The sequence below is a fragment of the Bison bison genome, unplaced genomic scaffold (assembly GCF_000754665.1).
Source record: "Bison bison bison isolate TAMUID 2011002044 unplaced genomic scaffold, Bison_UMD1.0 scf7180017864491, whole genome shotgun sequence".
NCBI classification, from domain to species: Eukaryota; Metazoa; Chordata; class Mammalia; order Artiodactyla; family Bovidae; genus Bison; species Bison bison.
The window spans coordinates 18,189,566-18,212,193 of NW_011495050.1; the positions used below are offsets into that span (position 1 = coordinate 18,189,566).

Genomic DNA, 22,628 nt, shown 5'->3' on the forward strand with positions numbered 1-22,628 from the left:
AAAGTAGATAAAATAGGAAAATATGAGCTATAGTAATACAATGGGTTAATGCTGAGATATATTAATATCATATTTTGCATCATTTCCTACAGTAAAAACTTCCCTACATACATATTTACCACACTATTAAAGCAGCTTACACACACGTTAAAATGAAATTAGTATGAATTGGACAAAATAACCGCCTAAGTATATTCCACCTCTAAGAAAATATTTTATTTTTTTTGCAGAAAACATAAAAGCAACATAAATAAGTAGAGCTTCTTTTGCTATCTAGCATTTTCCTGTATTTTGAGTATTTTATAATGGCATTAAAGCAATATTTCTCATGTGGTATGGATTCAAAACATTCAAAATTCTTTCTAACCCATTTATTAATTTATTATAGAGAATAACTGAAGCATACAGACTTTGAGTGACTTACCCAAGGTCATAAAATAAGCTCAAGGCCAGAACCAGAAATAGAACACAGGTCTCCGACTACAGATCAATTTTCTTTCTACTAGATGCTATATGACCCAATAAAAACATGTGAAATAAAAAGTCAATTAAGAAAAAACTAATTTTTTTCATGGTAACACCTGAACTGGATATTTTATTATATTGTATTAACTAGATGCTTTTAAAAAGAGGTACATGGTACAACTAACTACGCAAGTAATTCACCAATGCTTTTTACTCTTGTGAAGAATATGGTAATACTTAGCACCAACAATTTCATTGTTTTGAGAAAATACTACAAAATTTATACTATAGAAAAGGATGAAATTGAAAGATTTTAACAATGACCTCACTATGAACTGAAAGTGCCTATTAAATCATTTTTCCATTACTTATGTCAACATGATCACTTTAGATCTTAATAGATCTTAATCTTACATAAATATCACTTAACTTTAATTAGAAAACCGAATATTAATGTAAATCATAAAATTTCAATGAATAGCTTTCATTTATACCAAATATATTTTTTAAATGTTTGGCTTTCCTGTCTTCTTTGTGGATATAGCTTTAATTATATACTGTTTGTATTAGAATATCCACTTTTGCAAAGAGATGCTTATACTCTATATCCTTTAAACAGCTGTGTCATATTTCAATGGCAATAGCTATAAAAACTTATTTCACATATATTATTATAATAAATTACAGGCTTTTGTGAACCCTGAAGAAGCTAAAAGTACTCCCTTCACTTTTCCTATCTCTCTACTTTTCCTTTAATCCTTACTTTGTGACAAACATTCTACCTTCAGTGCTGTTAATGGCAAGTCTAATCAGAAATCTTTCTAACACTTCATTTAACCAATAACCAGTTAGAGAGATTAAAGACAGTAAAAGTACACCCTCTCTTAGGGATCTATTACTGTCACACCATAGCTGGTTGTGATTAAGTAGATAGATCTATACAGATATAGATAAAATATACACTTACAGCCTTAAGACTTCAAGTGTATATTAGAACTTGCATGTAATTAAAAGTTAATAATAAGTATGAGGGCTTTTTTCTGGAGGAGGAAATGGCAACCCACTCTATGAATTCTATGAATAGCAGAGCCTGGGGGGCTATAGTCCATGGGGTTGCAAAGAGTCAGAAGTGACAAAGCATGCACGCATGAGGGTTTTTTAAAGGTCATAGGAGCCTTAGAATGTTTCTTTTGAGGGAAACAGAGATATTTTTCAAAATAAAGCCTAAGCAAAGCATCTACTTAGTAGGTATCTCAACAATATAAAGATCAGGAAAGACCTAGAATAAAAAATCAAAATGTTTATCAAAGTTTACAGATTTCAAATTAAAATTTCCCTACTGTGACAAAAATATTGTTGAAAAACTCCTCAATCTAAGTGATTCAAATTTATTTTCTAAACTAGTTATTACTTTCCACAATTTTGCAACAACCTTCAGATTATTGAATATTTACATAAGTTTCTACCTACCTATTGGAATAAGTGAAGCATGATCTTTTGAAATATTAACATTTTTAAAGTTAACAAAAATATTTATCTTGTTTCTTATTCCTAGCTGTGCCAGTTTTTTTCTGATTCTATCCTTAGAGTCTTACTTGTAATGCAATTTTAAATGCAGAAGGAAAACATGCTTAGAGTACTTTTGAAGGAGTTTAAAATAATTGATTTCCAAACTATAGCATGCTACTTATCATAAAAAAGAAAGTCACTTAAGTACAGGCTTGGCCTTATAATTTATCTGTATGTTTAATGCAAATGGAACCAACTTTAAAAGAGCAAGTAAACTCATAAGTCATGAAATCTCACATTATTCCAGGAGAATATCCTTGTTAACAATGCTATATTTACATCTGAAGGTATCAGCAGTACTTAATTCTAAAATTCCCATCAGTTGATTTGCATTCTATAAAATATCTACTTAGTTTGTTTTATATCATGTTCTCCTGCCAAAATATATTCATTCTAAAACAATCCAGAAATAATTAGAAATTACCAGCCTGTTAATACTAACCAAGAATACAACCTTGATTCTTTTTCCCAGATAAGATGGATTAGACTAGCATTTAATTAAAGACTAAATTAAAACATTGATTTAGTCTGAAATATATTGTTTCTACTTTTAAGAAAGGTTAGAGTATTCAAGAATGAAAGAAAACAAAAGCACAAATATCAAAATAATCAAGGAAAAATTTTAAGTATGAAATTCACTAACATAATGCACTTTTGAATATTTAGTTTGCCTCATGATAAATTTTATAAAGCATAACTCCAAAGGTTGAACTGAGTAAAAAAAAATCCCTGCCTTCACCATAGTTGCAGATCCATAAAAAGTACAATATGGAAACTCTATTTTGGAAAAAATTAAAGGTTAATACATTAAATCATATAATGCTAAAACCAGGGGCTTATGAACAGAAAATGTTATAGCAAGTAGTAAAACATAACTTGTTACTTTGAATATTCTCAATTTCCAAAAAATTGTATCATCATACAGTCACCCAGGAAAGTGCTTCATTGCCCTCACTTTTCCAGAAAATCGTAAGCACTTATTTCCAGATAAGATACAGCAAGGTAAGTAGCACTGTCACGTTTCACGGTAATTATACAAAAAGTAGCTAAGTCAATTGTAGGTTTTCCTAGCTACAGCATACCTTCCACTTAGAAAAAGACAAATCAAGGTGGACAATCTTTTTTTATAGTTATCAATTAATCATCACATGTATCAGAAATCATTTATAATTACATCTCAAAGTATTGTAGATTCTGAACTATTTAAGTCCAAGAGTTTTTTATTCTGGAGAAAGAGAAATTTTATCAGTCTAAAACATTCATTAGTATAACTGAAGTTAGCTTTTGTAGTTAACTACTTTTGAATTTAAGTAAAATATGAGATAAAATATTTTATGTAAAACTATGCTCTTTTGCCATATATTATGCTAATTACTAGAAGAACAGATAACTCACAAAGTGAAAATAATACATTTCAACAGATTAACTTTGTTTTCATCATTTAAAAACAGTATGTTATTGTAGGCATAGTATTCTAGTCTAGAATTGGATTGTTTATTGAGAAAATAAACAACAGATTTTACATGCTCGCGTGTCCTTGATTAGCATTAAGAATGGTTTGTTAACTTTATGGCCTACCCCAAATCTACGACACATTCTACATGAAGAAGATATTTAATGATTTACTCTGAAGATTAAACATAAAACCTAGGTTTTAAAATCATTTATAAAATTCTTGAATTTTATGATCACATCAAAGATACTAATTCAATAAACGTCATTATCTTTCCCAGGGATTTTCATCTATATTGCTGTTAGTTAAGTTAGATATACTGAAAATAAATCACACATTTGCTGATATTTCTCTCAGAACAACCTAGTTCAGAGATGTATTTTTATTTAAAGAAGCAGATACTAACCCATATTACTTAAAGTTCATCTAAGTTTTGTTAACCCATTTTCTAGTCTATATCATGCCATTTAGCACTCCAGATCCATAGTCATATTTAAAATAAAATTTTCAAGCAGTGTTTTAATTGTTAGTATACATCCTTAAAATGCAAAATTCCTAGTGTTGTTCTTGTTTAAATTTTCGTAAGACAGCAAAAGAAAAAAATAACAATAAATGTGATTGATACATAGCCAACAATGCATCTCAGGTTTGGGTTCAAGCCTTTACAAATTTTTTCTAATGCCACAAGTTTACTACAATAATCCTTTGATTAAAAAACTTTGACTATTAATGGAAGATGATCTCTTAGATTTTAATGAATAAAAATTATATAGTAAACACTGATCATAATTACTGATAATTAATATGGTAGATATATTTAAATATAAAGAGTGAATCCAAAGAGGTCTTCTGTGAAGTCCAATTCATAAACAGGCTATTGAAATGCAATTAGGCCCACCTGATAATCAGCCCACTGTTTTCTACCCATCCTATCATTCCAAAGTTTCAATCATTAAAAATATTCTCAACATATTCTACCTTTCTTTTAGAAACAAAAATATTTATGAACAATAGAATTTAACATAGTATTTAATGCCTTAGCATATTGCATACTTACTCATGACATTTAGGGTTTGAATTCCCAGGAATTTCCCAGTATATAGGAAAATGCACAATTGCCAAGGTAGGAAAATCTATAAACATTTTAAACCATGACATTAAGGCACTCTAACTGCATTAATTTTTCTCTACTGCATACATAGCTTATACTTAATTAAAGACTTAAGTAATAAAAATATATGCAATATATGAGAATACACAAATTAAAAATATCTAAAGGAAATTTAAGAAATTTCATTTGTGAGGCTTAAAAATATATTTGGCCAAATACTGTATCTTTTCATGATTTTAATATGAAATTAATCATGAAATTTTCATGATTTTTATGTAATTTATTTACATAAATAATATATGGTGACAAGGGTATTCATGATGGCAAGCAAGAGAAATAAATAATAGTTTATGACCAAGGATAATCATATCACACAACACAACAAGAAGATATTTTTACACTAATAATGTTTGTTAAAAAATCATAACAAAATTATAACATAAATCATAATATAAATCATAACATAAAACCAATTTTATACTTTATTTTTTAAAGTCTTCTGAAATATATTAAGCTACTTGTTATTTTCCAAATAAACTGATTATTTACATATTTATTTTAAATTGAAGGATAATGATTTACAATACTGTGATTGGTCTCTGCCATATATCAATATTTTGGTGATTCTTAGATGAAACAAGTGATTCTTAATTGAAGATTTGAAAAAAAGTGTAAGATATTTTTCTTACAACTTTATGAGTATATTTAAATTCTCAATATGATTTTTTTTTTTTTTATTTTTAGAATTTAATTGTTTCACTAACAGAGAATTCACAGATTAAGCCTTTTGCACAAAGGCATTTTTTCCTTATGGGCTTTCCGGGTGGCTCAGTGGTAAAGTACCTGCCTGCCAATGCAGAAATGCAGGAGACAAGGATTCTGTCCCTGGGTTGGGAAGATCCCCTGGAGGAGGAAATGGCAACTCACTTTGTATTCTTACCTAAAAAATTCCATGGACAGAGAAGCTTGGTGGGCTACAGTCTATGCAGTCACAAAGAGTCGGACACAACACAGCACACATTTTTATCCTTGCCCGCCAGACTTATGTGACACAACACTTCTCAAAACATCCTATTCTCTTTAATAGCACTATCACAATTAAAACAACTAAATCCTTAGTATAATTATTTTTAACTTATGTATTATGGCCAGAATGTAAGCTCTATGAGGGCAATTGCTGCATCTCTCTTGTCTACCCCAGGAACTGAGTGCTTACCATAATGTCAGGTGTACAACAACATAGCAATGAATACTTATTAATAAATTAGTTTTATTTATATATTGATATTTTATTTTAAGCCACATCTGTGGCTTGCAGGATCTTAGTTCCCTACCAGGGATGGAACCCAGACCCTCTGTGGAGTGAGTGAAAGTGAAAGTGAACGGGCGGAGTCCTAAACACTGGGCCGCAGGGAAGTTCCTATATTGACATATTTTAAACTACAGGTTTCAGAGATTTAACACGAACTGAACTTCTGCGTAAAAATACATTAACCTTGTTACTATAAACATAATTTTTAAAGATGATAGTATTATAAAACACCATTAGCATTCTTAAATTTTGAATGAAATTTTCATTGTACTCTCATCCAATTACTGATTAAAAGTAGTGTTGATTATTCAGTTGACTTGTCTCTGCACTTTGCATCTCTTTCTTTTGCTTCTGGTTCAAGTTTTTGTCCTCTCCTACTTAATCATATCTCCCCAGAAAAAGAGAAGAAAGAAAGAAGAAAATAAAATCACTTCATTTCAATTTACTGGTAGAATTAATGGCTTGAAGAGACTATTGAATTCACATACTATGCCATCATTCTGTCTTGTTTGGGTTGCAATAATTTTAGCTCCAGAAGTTGTAAGTAAATCATTACCAATTGATATAATACCTTGATAGCATTTGCAATTAAATATAAGGAATGGCCTACAAAGACAAACTTAAAATATATATATACTGAGCTTTCTAGAGAACTTGTAAAGGGATGTAAGCACTTTTCATTTCATTTGGGTCTGAACAACCAAATATATGTTATTATTTGTGCTTAAGTTAGTCACCGTTTCCCTAAAGAAATAATCTTAATAATAAAATTATTGCTTTTTCCAAAACATGTATAACTAGTTTTCTAAATAAATCTTGAATTGTTTTCACCATTCTAATCTAAACAAGCTCTACACTCTCTAACGTTCACACCAAAGTGAGAAAAACGAGGCACAACAGCACACACATGTTCAAAAAGCATGAAATGCAATGCTTATAGCCTCATGCTTTCAGCTGTTTTCCAAATCCTGACAAACCTGGCTCAGACTGGTGTTTCTTTGTCGGCAATGGTTTGTCATCACTTAATGTACCATTCACCTTTTTCTGCTGGTCTTCCCATGTAACTTCTAATACAAATCAAAAAATATAATCAGAGTTGCCAGACACGTTAGATAATTTGTGTTCTAAAAACCTAAAAATACTTCAGGGATCTAATTTTAAAAAATTATTTTTCCTGTAAATTCTTCCATAAACTCTCAGTAGTATGCAGTTAATGTTTTAAATATAGACATATGACATTTAAAATTTTTATAGATTTCAAAATCCAAAGCACTTAAGTTTACTTTCAGGAAATTCTAAACTTTATTTTCAATAAAAGATTATTGAATGTATGAAGAAAATGATTTCAGTGATATATCAAATGAAGTTTTTTTAATAAATATTGAATAATATTAATTTGTGTTATAAATAAACATTTTGCTAAACATTAGTGTGGTGAACGAAATGTTTATATGGAACTAAAATACAGAGATTTTCATACAAATCAAGAGAAAATCTGTTACATTTAATATACAATAAGATAAAATGGTGATTTATTTACTACCATATTTAGTACTTTCATTAAACAACAGAAAAATACATGTGCTATGGAATATTATCTTAATAAAAATTAGTATCTTAATAAAACATGAATATTAGGTTGGTATCATTGAATATGCATTATCTGGCTTATCTAAAATCATTTGGAATTATTTGTAGTATAATATAACATTCATTCATTCAAAAAATATTTATTCAGCGCCTACTATAATCCAGGCATGTTTAGCCATTGGTGATATAACAGCAACAACAAAAGACAAAAATCCATGGCCTCATAAAATTTATATTCTAGTGGGAGAAATGAAGTATAAACAAGATAAATGAGTAAAATATGTTGTGACTTAGATACTGCTAAGTGCTAAGAAGACAAACATGAAGTAGGTAAGAAATAAGGGAACTGTGCAAGGTGTGATGCAAATTTGAATACTTAGTCAAGGAAATTCTGATTGAGAAGGAAGGTTTTGAGTGAGGAACTTAAGGAAGTAAGGGAGTTATGCCTATGATTATTAAGGGAGGGCATTACAGGTAGAAGAACAGCACATGCAAATGTCCTGAGGTGGAAGAATGTCTGATATGCTCTAGGAAAGCACAGAGGTCTCCTGGCTGGAGTACAGTGAAGAGAAAATGGAAAATCACAGAACGTGAGGTTAAAGAGGTAATGAAAAAGGAAGTGGAGGGAGTACGGATCACGTTGGGCCTTGTAGATCATGTTTCAAAAGATTCACTGGTCACTCTTCAATCTTAATCTCATAGTAGCATTCACAAACACTTAAGTATACACACTTGCTTTTCTTTTTACTCACGTTTCTAAAGCTATAAGTCAAGTAGACAGTTACCATCTAAGGACATTTTAATCCCCAGGAGGTTTCACCATGCCGTAAATGATCCTCTGGTACTTATTCACCTTTGGCCATAAATAATGGAATACTGGAATGAAATACTAACCTATTTTATATTAAGCTAAGGAGATCAGCCCTGGGCTTTCTTTGGAAGGAATGATGCTAAAGCTGAAACTCCAGTACTTTGGCCACCTCATGCGAAGAGTTGACTCATTGGAAAAGACTCTGATGCTGAGAGGGATTGGGGGCAGGAGAAGGGGACGACAGAGGATGAGATGGCTGGATGGCATCACTGACTCGATGGACGTGAGTCTGAGTAAACTCCAGGAGTTGGTGATGGACAGGGAGGCCTGGCGTGCTGCGATTCATGGGGTCGCAAAGAATCGGACACGACTGAGCAACTGAACTGAACTGAACTGAAGCAAAATATAATCAGGAAGATAAAAAGCACTGTCAAAAATGAAAAAAAAATGCTATATTGCAACATCAAATATGGATGATTTTGAATACACTACTATCTTTATTTACTTATATTGCTAGAATTGACTGCATTAAACATAAGGGTTTTTCAGTTCCTAGACCTGAAATATGTAAATGCTATTTAGTAAAGGCATTTTACTCTGGTCCAGCATAAATCAGCAGGAAATAAACTTCTTGCTTTGAGAGTATTTAATTTGTACTTTGGCATGTAGTTTACCTCCCTGATTTTCTAATTGATAATAATCTGATAAAGATGCAAAATAGCATTCCCAAATAGTAAACAATCTGGATAAAGACGCCATGTTTAAATCAACTGTTAGTGGAAAGAGAAATCTTAAAAGCCTTTTTTAAAGAATAAATTTTCTGATAAATTTCAAGACTCTAGTTAAATCCTCTTTAGTTAAAAGAACAAAGAAATGATGTCTTCTTAGTCAAAATTAATCTGTGGTTAACACAAAAACAACAGACTAATTTCCCTATGTTGGGGAAAATAATAAACTCATTTATAATACAATATTTCTTGATTTTGAATGACGAGCACTTTTGGTAATCTATCAATATATAAGATTTCACAAGCAATAAAGAGTTGGTTCTAAAACCAAATTTTCTAAAATCCTATACATTTGTCATTTAAAAAGCTATTTCAAATTTCACCATTTGGTAGAGTTTGTGATGTTCCAAAAAAGAATGATATGCTACCTTCTGAAGTAAGACAGCGTGTAGAAGTAGAAATAGCTTGTTTTGAAAATGGTTCAACTTTTCTATATATTGGTAGAAAGCATATTCTGAAGTGTGAAGGAAAATATCCTAACACAAAACAGAGTTAGTTTTTAAACACTTTTTTGAGTTGACAAACATTTTAGTTGAAGAAAATCTATTACATGGAAGTAACAAAAAAAAAAACTCATAACCATCCATTTATAAATACCAGACAATACAACAATGAAAGAAGACTTAGATCAAGGCTATCAATGATTGATAAAGGAGGTACCAGATATGTAACTGGACTAAGGTGGCTTTTAGGAACATTTCTGCCATTAACTAGGTGTATAACCTTAGACAAATTTTATAGCCCCTCTGCCTCTAATGTGTTACCTTCACAGTAAGGAAGTTCAAAGGTTAATGCCAGCTCTAAATTTATAGAGTTGCTCTGTCTTCTTACTACTGATTAGTCAAGATTTTGTGCGAGAGTACTTACACCAGAGACGATAAAATTAAGACACTGCATCTAGAAGATTTTCTAGAAGTTCTAAATGTGACTATTATCAAACCCTATGTTGAAACTCAAATGTCTATTTAAAACAGAACTAGTCATAAAAAGCACTGAACTGACTACCAAATAATTAATTCATCACTCCAGAAACAATGCGAAGTATTAGCCATACCTAGCCCTCTTTGAATTTATTGGTCATATAATTAAAATGAAATACTTAATGTCATTAAGAATAAACTATAGAAAATTTCAGGAAAATGTTCAAATTGTTTGAAAAGTGTTTTAGTTACATTAAAGAAAAATAGCAAAAAAGTGCTAAGCATGCAGCCCCTTAAAGATAGTCTTTTCTTTTGAAGGATTATTGAAGTATTGATTATTGAAGTATTGAAGGATTATTGTGGTAATTTAAAAAATAGTCCTCTTAATGTTAAATAATAAAGACCTTAAGATTTAAGTACAAAGTAGTAACCCATGATATTGTACATCTACTACCAAAGAGTAGAGGTGAAAAATCAGAGATGCATAGCAACTTAGTTGATAAGTATGAGTTCGAAAGAATGTCCCATTGCTCAGCTGCAAACTAGAAACCCAGTCAAGTAGAGAAAACATTTTTTTATAGGGGGATAATTGCATCAAGTAAATATTCAGTTATGAATTTAATTTGTAGATGGGGAAGCCTAAAGACTGACTTAATAACTGTTAGATGATTTGAAGAAACAACTTACTCATGAAAATTAAACTGTGAGATATTTTTAAGTGATATTTTAAAAACCTACATGTCTACAGAATACCTATATTCCAGCTAGTACAATCCTATATCAAGACAACAATTTAAAGAGCACAAATCCCCATGTTAAAAGACTGTATTTGTATGATACTATGCGTTTCAATGTACTTTCACATTCAGCATCATATCTGACCCTATAAACCACAGAAAGGACATTTTATCAGGTGTTCTCTACAGGTAAGAAAATAAAGAACTGATTAATAAGGATCAAAACTAAATAGTTGCCCAGGTTCACAAACAATTTCACAGGATTTACCTCATTTTATTTTCAAAACAGCATTTTGGGGATAAAAGATTATTCTCCAAATAGCATATTGGGATATGCTAAGATTTGCTTTTCTCAGATGAACTAACTTGACATAAGGACCTAGAGTCACAAAGTCGGCCCACTATAAAGGCAGGCCCTGAACCGAGGTTCCAAAACTTGTGATCTTTATGTAGCACTACCACCTTCCTAAGATTATGCTATTTTCACAAACAAACAGAAGATAGCTGTTTGTATTTAGGAAGCCAAAAATGGTGTGTTGTGAAAAATGGCTGAAGTTTGCAGAAAGGTGTGAGGTAGGAGGGGTTCTCTCCCATATTAGATTAATTGAGGCTTTGGTAATCTAAAAGAAATAAAATGAGCAAAAGGGGAAGCAAAGAAAAATAAGGAAGAATGGCTACCGTGAAGGAAAGGGAAGATTAGGAAAAGAAATTAGAACATATTTGTTTACAAGTTAAGTAATAGAGGTCACCATATAGTTGCCTACTGAAATACCCTAAACAGTCACAAGTCCTCAGTCTTTCAAATCCATCTTGTTCGCTGTCACCAAGCTATTATTCTATAAAACAGATGTAATTGAGTGAAATATATGATAAATTCCTTGCTATTTTAACGTATCCCTCAGTCTCTCCCATTTTATTTTTTGTCAAAGTGTTATTCATCTAAGTTAGCAGGGAATGCTGTCTTTAGGAAATATCTACCAATGCCATTATAAAATCTATTCCTATCTAGATATTATGCAAATTTGGAAATTAAGACATGGGTATTGGTACTCTCTTTACTCTAGAAGCATTTGTGAGAATACAGAGAGCCAGCAAAACGAAGCCTGTCCACACCATCACCCTAAATGCTATCTGATTCCTTGAATACTTATAGAAGCAAGTATCCATTATGAAGACTGTAAAAGTTATTTTATTATTTTTGATTCCTTTGAAACCTGTATTTTTCCCCTCTTCTTCCCATCCTTCCTTCCTGTCTTCCTTTCTTATTTATATGGTTCTCTATATATGAAATGATGTAGGCAACTATACATTGAGACTCAAAGGAACAAAATATTTTTCCTTACGTCTCATTGTGTATCTTTAGGAACTTGACTGTGAAGGCAGTGTGGTAGAGTTTAGTTGATAATCCCACAGTGAATGGCTCACTAATGGACAATAGTAGGATAGGGCCATTAAGTTTCCCAAAACAGACACAGTTAACAAAACACTAATAACATCATAAACTATAAATTAGGTAAAAACTATTTGAGACTAACAATTTTTTAGCCACATCTCCAAAACACTTAGTCTCTGTTAAAGATCCTTACAGGTTAGTTTATTTACAGAAGAGGAAACTGAGGTTCAGAGAAATTACAACAAAAGCCTTGTCAGAGGTCATACGCACAAGAGTAGAAATGAGTTTAAAACCTGATGTATTGACTTCCAGTGGAGATCTCTAAACATTATGAAACTGGAAAAGTCCAAATGGTTTAAGCAATTTTAACTTAGAGAAAAGTATTCTAGACATTTGCATGTTGAGCTTTACATGTGGACTGAACCACGTACAAATGCTGCACAACATGCACCGATTCATACTGCAATTCAGGGAGTTTCTCTCCTCCTTGTACTGTTGCTTATGCAAATTACGTGACCAAGAACAGCATCAGGGCTACTATTTTCCTCAAAACCACTAAATAATACATATGAAATAATTGGTTCAGAGTGATGATCATAATCAGGTTTAGTTTCACCTGAAATCCAAATTTTCAGATTCTTGCTGAAAACACAAGATTATAGCAAGAAATAATAGTACTTACTTTGTGACAAGTATTACTGTAAGCAATTTAAATAAACTAAATTGAGAAGTTAATTTATAGCATATTTACATAGCAAGGAATGTTATTTAGAGTAGAAAGTGAAAGGGAAAGTCGCTCAGTCATGTCTGACTCTTTTCAACCCCATGGACTGTGTATAGTCCATGGAATTCTCCAGGCCAGAATACTGGAGTGGGTAGCCTTTCCCTTCTCCAGGGGGTCTTCCCAACCCAGGGATTAAACCCAGGTCTCCTGCATCGCGGGCAGATTCTTTACCAGCTGAGCCACAAGGGAAACCCAAGAATACTGGAGTGGGTAGCCTATCTCTTCTCCAGCGGACCTTCCCGACCCAGGAATCGAACCGGGGTCTCCTGCATTGCGGGTGGATTCTTTATCAACTGAGCTGTGAGGGAAGCCCATTCACAAGGGGCTACTTCAGGGCAGAGTTTATCATGATCACCCTCCCAAGGTACCAAATACTCATCCACATTTTCCAGCAGCTCTGTCCCCATACTTGACTTTCTCCATTCACAGGCTCTAACTTGTTTCCTTTGAAATTTCTATGTAATAATAACTCAGATCAGTCCCCTCAGGAAAATTTACATTTCAGTGTTCTGGAAATTCTGTTTTATAGTATTAAAATAATTAAGCCATTAAAGAATATCAGAATATGAAGTACTATCACAAGCAGTGGGAAAATATTTTGGCATGAAAACACGCCCAGAACACTTCACAACTTACTTCCTCTGTATGTATCACAATCTTAAGAGACTCTATGTAAGTAATATGTTATAAATTTACCAACTATGTTTTATTTGTTTTTATCATCAAATTATTATTGGGAGCTCCCCAAAGCAGGACATGTATCTTATTGATCATTGCATTCTCAATGACTGCCTAGTACAACAAATTGGAAATAGCAGCTATTGGCTGAGGTGAACTTGACTAATATCTAAAACACACATACACACATGGTTGAAACACGTGCAAGGAAAATGCCATTCATCTGAAAAGGCACGGTATGTGCATGTATAACACAGGGAGTCATGACTAGAAATCTGCTCCTACGTGCACTGAAGAAAGCTAATCCTCTAGATTATGCTCTTTTATCAGTGAAGCAAAGCTGTTTTATCAGATTTATAAGGCTCCTTCCAAATCTAAGTCTTGATTCTAGATCTAGGAACAAAGCTACAGAACACGATACATATCTTGGCAAACTATAGGCAGATGACTCTAAAGAACAAATTAGCTGATCTAGATTTACAAGTCAAAGAATGAGCACAAAGTTTCCCACATATCTTTCATGTATTCTTGCTTGCTCCCCTGACTTTTCCCATTAGTCCAGATTTTTATTTCCTTTCTTCCCTTTATAGCCAAAGGTGTCTATGTGGTGGTGGTTTAGTTGCAAAATCGGGTCTGACTCTTGCAACCCCATAGACTGTAGCCCACCAGGCTCCCCTGTCCATGGGATTTCCCAGGCAAAAAACCTCCATTTCTTTCTTTTAATCCACTCTAATCATCCTTTTGGCTCAGAGGTAAAGATTCCACCTGCCAATGCGGGGAGCTTCCCAGGTGGTACTAATGGTAAAGAACCTGGCTGCCAATGCAGGAGACATTAGAGAGGGGGGTTTGATCCCTGGGTTGGCAAGATCCCCTGGAGGAGGACACGGCAACCTACTCCACTATTCTTGCCTGGAGAATCCTATGGATAGAGGTGGGGTGGGCTACAGACCATGGGATCGCCAAAGGGTTGGACATGACCTAGCAACTAAACGACAACGATTGGCCGTTTACCCCTTACAACTCCATCAAAACTTCTCTAAAAAAGGTTAACACAATGGTCTCCTATTTGCTAAATCGAGTGATTTTACCTTCTTGATAATTCTCTTTGCTTCAAGTACTTTATTTGCACTTAGGACGCTAGAATCCATGGCTTCCCCTCTACCTCTCCTCCTACTCTTTCTAAGTTTCTTGTTTCTTCATCCTTTCAACTTCTAAATAAGAATAGCTCAGTTCATAGTCCTCAGACTTCTTTTAGCTGTCTACACTTGTGATCTCAATGGGCATCATGGTTTTAAGTCTCTCTTTATAAGGATAACTCATAAATCTAAAACTACATAGTCTGAATCTCTAAAGTAAAATCCAGAACACATTTCAAACTGCCTATTTGATATCATATCTTACATGTCTAACAACATATCTATCTTATATCTAAAATTGAGCACCTGATATTCCCACCAACTCTACTTTTCTCAAGTTTTTCCCTCTACCATTTAATAGAAACTCCATATCCTTCCAACTACTCCGGGCCAATACCTGGATGTTATCACTGCATCTCTCTTACCCCATCAGGTTACTCTGTTGGTTCTATCTTTGCACATCTATCCAGAATGGAACGACTCCTATTACTCTGGTATAAGTTAGCTACCATTACCTCTTTCCTGGGTTATTAGGAATTCCTCCTACTAGCTCTCCTTGTTTCTAATCTTCATTCTTTCGGGTTATTTTCAACCTAACAATCAAACTGATTTTTTTTTTTTTTTAAAGAAACAGTTTTTGTGTCACTTTAATAAAAATCTTTCTTTTTCATTCTGTGAAAAGCAAAGTCCTAACAGTGATCAATAGGTCATATATGGGTCACCTCCCCAGCCTTTCTGACCATACCTACCATCATTCTCCACCTTTCTCACTCTGTAGTACTCACCTGACCTCTTTACTGTTCCTCCAACAAGTCAAACTTGCTCCCATATAGACCCTTCATGCTTGCTGTTCCCTCTGCCAGATACACTTTTCTTACCTAGACCTTCACAATGGTAATTCAAGTCTCTGCTGAAATATGACATACTTCTCAGAAAAAATTATCAGGAATCATTTACCCTACTCTCTAGAACACTACCTATTCCATTATCCTGATTTATTTTTTCTTTGTAAATATCAGTATCTGAAATTATATGATACATTATTTATCACTTGCTTCCCCTAATAAATATAAGGACAATGAGGCAAGTACCTTGTTTTATGTGTACACTAGTATATCTCCAGTACTCCCAAAAGGAGACTGGAATATAATAGTTTTATTATTTGTAGAAAGAATGCATAAATTCTTTGTAGGAAGAATGAATAATGAAAAAAACTAGAAACTCGCCTGTTATTTTGTTCTTTGAGTTTTGTAGTATGATGCTACGGAGAAGGCAATGGCACCCCACTACAGTACCCTTGCCTGGAAAATCCCATGGATGGAGGAGCCTGGTGGGCTGCAGTCCATGGGGTCGCTAAGAGTCAGACACGACTAAGCGACTTCACTTTCACTTTTCACTTTTCACTTTCATGCATTGGAGAAGGAAATGGCAACCCACTCCAGTATTCTTCCCTGGAGAATCCCAGGGACGGGGGAGCCTGGTGGTCTGCCGTCTATGGGGTCGCACGGAGTCAGACACAACTGAAGAGACTTAGCAGTATGATGCTATGGAATAAGCTGTCTCACTGGAGGTATGAAAAGCAATGTATCAAAAAAGATTGCCTTTAGGTAAATAATTATTTGAGAAAATTGAAACCAATTTCATGAACCAAAGAATTTGATTTTAATATAGGCTTAATGGAGAAGTTCTGGCTGATCATATATCTCGATAATTGAAGGGCAACGTACACTACATCTATTCCAAAATGATATGTGGGCCCTTCACACCAAGAGACAGAATAAAGTTAGCTTCATTATTTCTTCCCTTTCCATACTAAATCAGAAGAGAGGATGGTAAAAGTCCATCAATGAGGAACTCAATGCTTGAGCATTTCTAACACACAGTTACAGCTGGAATTCACTTTACCTGGAATCAACTATACTCCAACATAAAATAAAAATTAATATATAAAACCAAACAATATTCACAGTCAATTAGAGGTCAGGAAACAAACAAAAAGTCTGGTGAAAGTATTTCATTAGTTAAAATTCACTGTTTTCTCTTTCTATATAAGTAAAAGAACAAAGTAACAACACTTTAATTTCTATAAATTTCACTGATCCACAAACATGCTTTAGGCAATTAAAAAAACAACCTCCTACCTTAACCTTACTTGTGAACTTTAATATGAGATTTAAAATAAACACTAAATTTGTCTCTCCCAAAAGAAATGCCAATAAGAAATATTAGACACCTAGATCTTAATTATAAGTAGAAGATGAAAAGATTAAACTAAATAAAAATGAGAGTTAGTCTTAAGTAAAATATACAGAGTTTTCATTTTTCAAATTTTTATCAATAACTCTTTCTAGGTCCAACTATATCATGAGTAGGATTGGTCTACATCACAACAGTGAGGTTTTGCAGTCAAGAGGGGTTTTATGTAAATGATAAAATAAATAATGAACGTAAGTGACTGAGGTCCCCATGACCATTGTCACTACAACCTTTACCTGCAAGATTGAAAAGCTACAAATTTTAGTTTTAAAACTGTGAAAAATCTACAAATATTATTAGTTTGTTTAATATTATTGAACTTATAATTAAGTTCATTTTTACTTTAAAATAGTTTTAAATAGTTCAATTTAAAAAATATTTCTGGATTGAAAACTATGTATGCTGTGTTTTTCTAAATGCATAATAATACAACCATCACTATTTCCCTCAGAATCTCATTCCTTATTATGACCAATAAAGTAAAACTTTTTAATGCCATAAATTCAATAAAATAAGATTATACTAGGATCCAATAATAAGGTAGGTACTTCAAAAAAATTTTTGTATTCAGAAATATATTTTTAAAAGAGCAGAAAACGTTGGATAACTTAAGCTGGGACTACACTTGTATTTATACTTATTTAAGTAAAGAAAGCACATTCATGCACATCACAAATGTCAATACAGGATATTTAACATATATTAATGCACTATTAACTTCATATTAGACTTGCCTTTTTTTCCATTATTAGGTGGATTTGGTGTTTCTCCCTCATTGTCTTTATAACATTGAAAACAGACAACAGTGAATAATTAAGGTCATTAACAACCCAAATAAAATCAAGCACACCACGAAAGATGATATCACACACTAGAGAAACAAACCCATGCACTAAATATGACACCTCGCAGTACTAAGCTAAAGAGTAAAGTATACCCTTCTTAGCCTATAATAAAAATAAAATGAAGAATAACAAGTCATTTGATGTTAGGAAGATTACAGTTATGGTTTATTCTAATTTAAGAATGAATATAATTTACTAATTAAGTTGATTTTGAGAATCAAGCATAGGTGACAAACTGGCTCAATGAATGGGTTTCCTTATAACTAAGTTGAAAATAAATAAAAGTAAAATGAACTACTGCTGATGTCTCCAAACTAATGATGGCCCAAACAATGACTTTACTGCAAACGCCAATTCTTGAACGGTATTGAAAGACCTTCAGTATTTGTATGGACTAGTTTCAGAAATATAGCAATGGGCAAGCAGGGAAACTTTAACTATACAGCTGAATTAAAATGAAGCTCATTCTTACAGTATTCTCTTAAAAAAGTTATTCCTAAAGCACTTCAGGAAAATGGAAGATGTGTTACATTCTAGTAGTTAGTATCTGATATGTTCAGAACAGACATACTTACACTTTTCTATAAACTTGCCTTTGTTTTCATGACCAGATTTACACTGATAATTTTTCTCATCTTTATAACATTAAAAATCATTACTAAAAATTAGCAGTTGCAGCTTAAGGGGTTTTCTGCCTTAGACTACAATCACTACTGTAAGAATGCACCCATGAAAACATATCTTATGCACAATATACGGAGTGGCACTGCTTTCACACAAGATAAAGGAGAGAACAAAAGGCACGTAGAGTCCACACTACTATTCATGAACACAATATACTGCTGAGTTAAATCCTTTCATAAACATTTTGATAAAGCAAAAATTAAGATATGTAAACATAATTGGGGCTTAAAAATACCAAAATGAAGTGTCTTCATTCCATGTAGAAGGAGGACTCTTTGAAGAGAAATTAGGATTGTCAATAAATATTAGAGCAATACTGAGCTGGGATGAAGAGGAACCTACAGTTAATTGTTCATTTTTTTTTTCATTTGGCTTAGTTGCCCCATGGCATGTGGGATCTTAGTTCCCCAAGCAGGCATCAAACCCACATGCCCTACATTGCAAGGCAGATTCTTAATGACTGGATCACCAGGGGAATCCCTGACCTTATTGTAGAGAAAATTTTATGGATAAATTATGGTTTCTAAAAGTTTCAAGAACTAAAATTTTAAAATTTATATTCTTCCCAAATTTACTTGTAATTTACCTCTAAAAAATCAAACTTGTTGAGAGGAGAATCTAGGACTTTAGTGTATCTGCACTCAATGAAACACGTGGCAAAATACAGTGTTTCAGTAGGTACTGCACGAACTGAATGTAAAGCTGGGGTAAAGGATAGGTATAAACCTTGGTCAGATGCATTGTCTATAATTTCACTTTGATTTAAACAACAAGGAGAATGTTCAGACAGGTCAATTAAATATTCTGATAAGTTACTTAGCTCATGTAATATCTCTCCATCAATAAAATTAAGTAAGTATTTTAAAATTAGGACTGAACAATCTGTTCTCTATTCCAGATTATAAATCTAGAGCCTAACGTCTTCATGAAATAGAAAAGTCATACTTCTAAAATGTTTGATTATTTATTTTAAACACACAGACAGACCTGCTTTGATCTCTTCACCCTGCTTTTCTCCCCCCTGCTCTTCCACATGTCTAGTTTCTTCATTAACTTCTGTATATGCCCAAGTAAAAGAAAGGATAAGACCAGACACGTACATTTGTTACTCCTCAATAAAATAAAACAAAAACTTTCAAATTATTCATGATACAATGAGTGATTATAAGGAATTGAATAGATTATTTTTTAACAAGTTTCTGACATGTTAGGGAAACAAGTAAGTATACTGTGGATAAGTTATCATACTGTCTCCTTTTATGATAACTTCAATTTGTAAAAGAAATTGTGGCCCATAAACATCTGTAATACATAACAACTGTAAGAAAGACAAAATACTTCATCTGTAAACGATATATTCTTAGAAAAATAATATAACTTTTCTTCTAGAGAAACAAAAAAATAACATTATAAACTCGTTCTTATTTTTATAAATTGCAGTACACCAAAGTTGGGGGAAATTAAAAATAATAATGTCTTACAGGATTTAGTACATTGTACTTTCTTTATATTGTTTTCATTTTCTCTCTCAGATTTTAACTAATATTGTACCACTGTCAAGACCAACACATATAAGGCTTTTAATTAATTTAATTAATAGATAAATATATTCCAAGTCAAAAGGAATTAAACTAGGACATTCTCATTTTTCAGCTATTGAACAGAATCAGAAGATAAACATGCCATTACTTTGATTCTAAAACAGTCACTGAATTATAATGTCTGACAACTTTTAAAGAGATAATCCAAACATAATTTAATTTAGACCATTAATCAATAGTCAATTTTGCATTATACCTTTACCTTCAGTTAGAAAAGTAGAATATATATAGCCATTAAAGCTAAACTAAATGATACAATCATGTATTTGCTGGAATCTTCATATTAATATTTATGAAAACACTGCTACAATCATCCACACTCTTAAGCAAAACAAAAAACCAAACCCTCTCCAAAGCATTTTAATTTATACTGGAAAGAATAAAAGAAGTTTTTTTGCTCTCTTTCATTTATAAAAATGGAAAAGTCACAATTATGGACATTAAAGGAAAACTGTAGTTTTAACACATTCTATACGGCAAAAATCAGACAGTAAACAGAATGTTTGTTGACAAGCTCATTAAAAATGTCAAGTATCAGCTCTAATGTTAGTTTTCTGGTATATTTATTATTACAAAGCATGGAGCACTCATATTTCAAGAGAATATTGCTACTGAAGATATCAAAATTGAATTTAGAAAAAATTATGACATAAACTGTGTTTCTGACTTCATATGACAACAGATGATGCCAAAACTCTATCTTTAAAATTTGTGGGGAGAGGAGACAAATATTCCATATGTATTACAGAACTTCCCTTATGGAAAGTACTTTTAAAACTATATACTCCCATTTTTATGTAAGTAATAGAGACTGCAGTAATGCTGCTAAAATATTTTCATCAGGCTGTATAACCATCACAATAGTGCTGAGTTGTTTAAAATTATAGTTCATAGTACATAGCAAATAAAAAGGACCACAAAATAGGAGTTGATAAATCATTCAACTGCAACTAACAAGAATACAGCCTGTTTTGAGTTCTGTAAGGCAATAAAAGTACTGCTGCCCAAATGCAATACACTTAAAAAAGTGTTACCAATAGGTTATAGAAATGTGAGTTTTACTACAAACATATATAGAATGACAAGTTTATTTTAATGGTACTTTCTATACTATTTGAAGTAGCTTTTCAATTTGTAAATAAATATTACATGCATTCATTCAACAAATATTTATTGAGCGCCTATAATGTGCCAGGCATTATTCTACGTGCTGGAGATTCACCAGTAAATAAAATAGCTGACAGTTCTTCAAAGTTACAACATCATCGGCAGAATTCTATAATCAGCAGAGGAATTTTTATTGTCTTGGTAAATGTATGACATTCCATATAGCAAGACTCAATATTTTTCCTCTTGAGTCATAATGTAGCATTGATAACAAAACGGTACATATTTAACTTTATTATACTATAAACAGTCTTGCTATAACATAAAAAAATGATGCAGGAAATATGAAGCACAATCACTATCTAATTAAAAAACTTCCTTTTCTAGAAAGCCAAATTGAATAATTAAAAAATCATCATAAACACAAAATAAAATATATGATGATAATTATAACTAGACTAGGTGTATATCCTCAATGACATAAACACAGACTGCAATTGACATCTTTGGTTAAAGTCTTCCACAAAATATAAAACTTTATGTCAAAGCAAATTTAAAAAAAAAGAAAAATTTACCTTGTGATTGAAAAGAAGCTAAATTCTTTGTATTCTTACTTGACTGAATCAAAGAAATTTAACTCCTTTGTATATTTTTGAAGTAAAACAAAAATTGAACACTTTATCAGAATCATAAAACAAAATAATTTTACTATAATAAAAGTCTATACAGTGAAGGAACATCAATTGCAGTTGGGTTTATTTTTGCTCACATAGCCCCCCAAAAAGGCTATCAGCACAAAACAAACCCTCCTTTATGTACAGACCTTCATAAGGTTCTATCTCCTTGACTCCATTGTCTAGGAAAAACAAAATAAAAACAAAACAAAAAAAGGGAACCAAAGCACAGGGGTTAAAAACAACAGAAATTTCCAAAGGCACAGAATGTATCATCTATTAAAGAGAAGTTAAATGGTGACTTAAATATGCTTGTTGGTTTGTTGGTTTTGGCAATGCACATCCCATTACCAAATAAAGGGACCATTTAAAAAAATGACATTAAAAATCATTATATTCTATCGGCCATGCTTTTAGAGGTCCTTTATCCAAGACTTTATAGACCTTTGGGGGAGTATGTTTATCTGTGTATAAGCAAATAGGGTTTTCTTATGCAAAAATTTGAAAGTATTAAAAATATCAGTACAACATGCATCTTTCTTTGTATATTCATGATTACCTTTTTCTGGCACTCCAGTTTTGAGAAGGATCACCACTGTTGTGCATCAGCTAACCAGTCCTTTGCAGTGTGTGAAAATTGATTTGGCTAGTTACTAATAAACTTTATGTAACTATCAACAATTACATAAACTTAGTTGTAGCAAAGAAATATCA

At 32.3% G+C, this 22,628-nt stretch overlaps 1 protein-coding gene across 1 annotated transcript in view; it reads right to left on the minus strand.

The window, feature by feature from the left end:
* RIMS2 (regulating synaptic membrane exocytosis 2) overlaps positions 1-22,628 on the minus strand; it is a 319,527-nt gene that overhangs the window by 177,769 nt on the left and 119,130 nt on the right. The window lies entirely within an intron of this gene.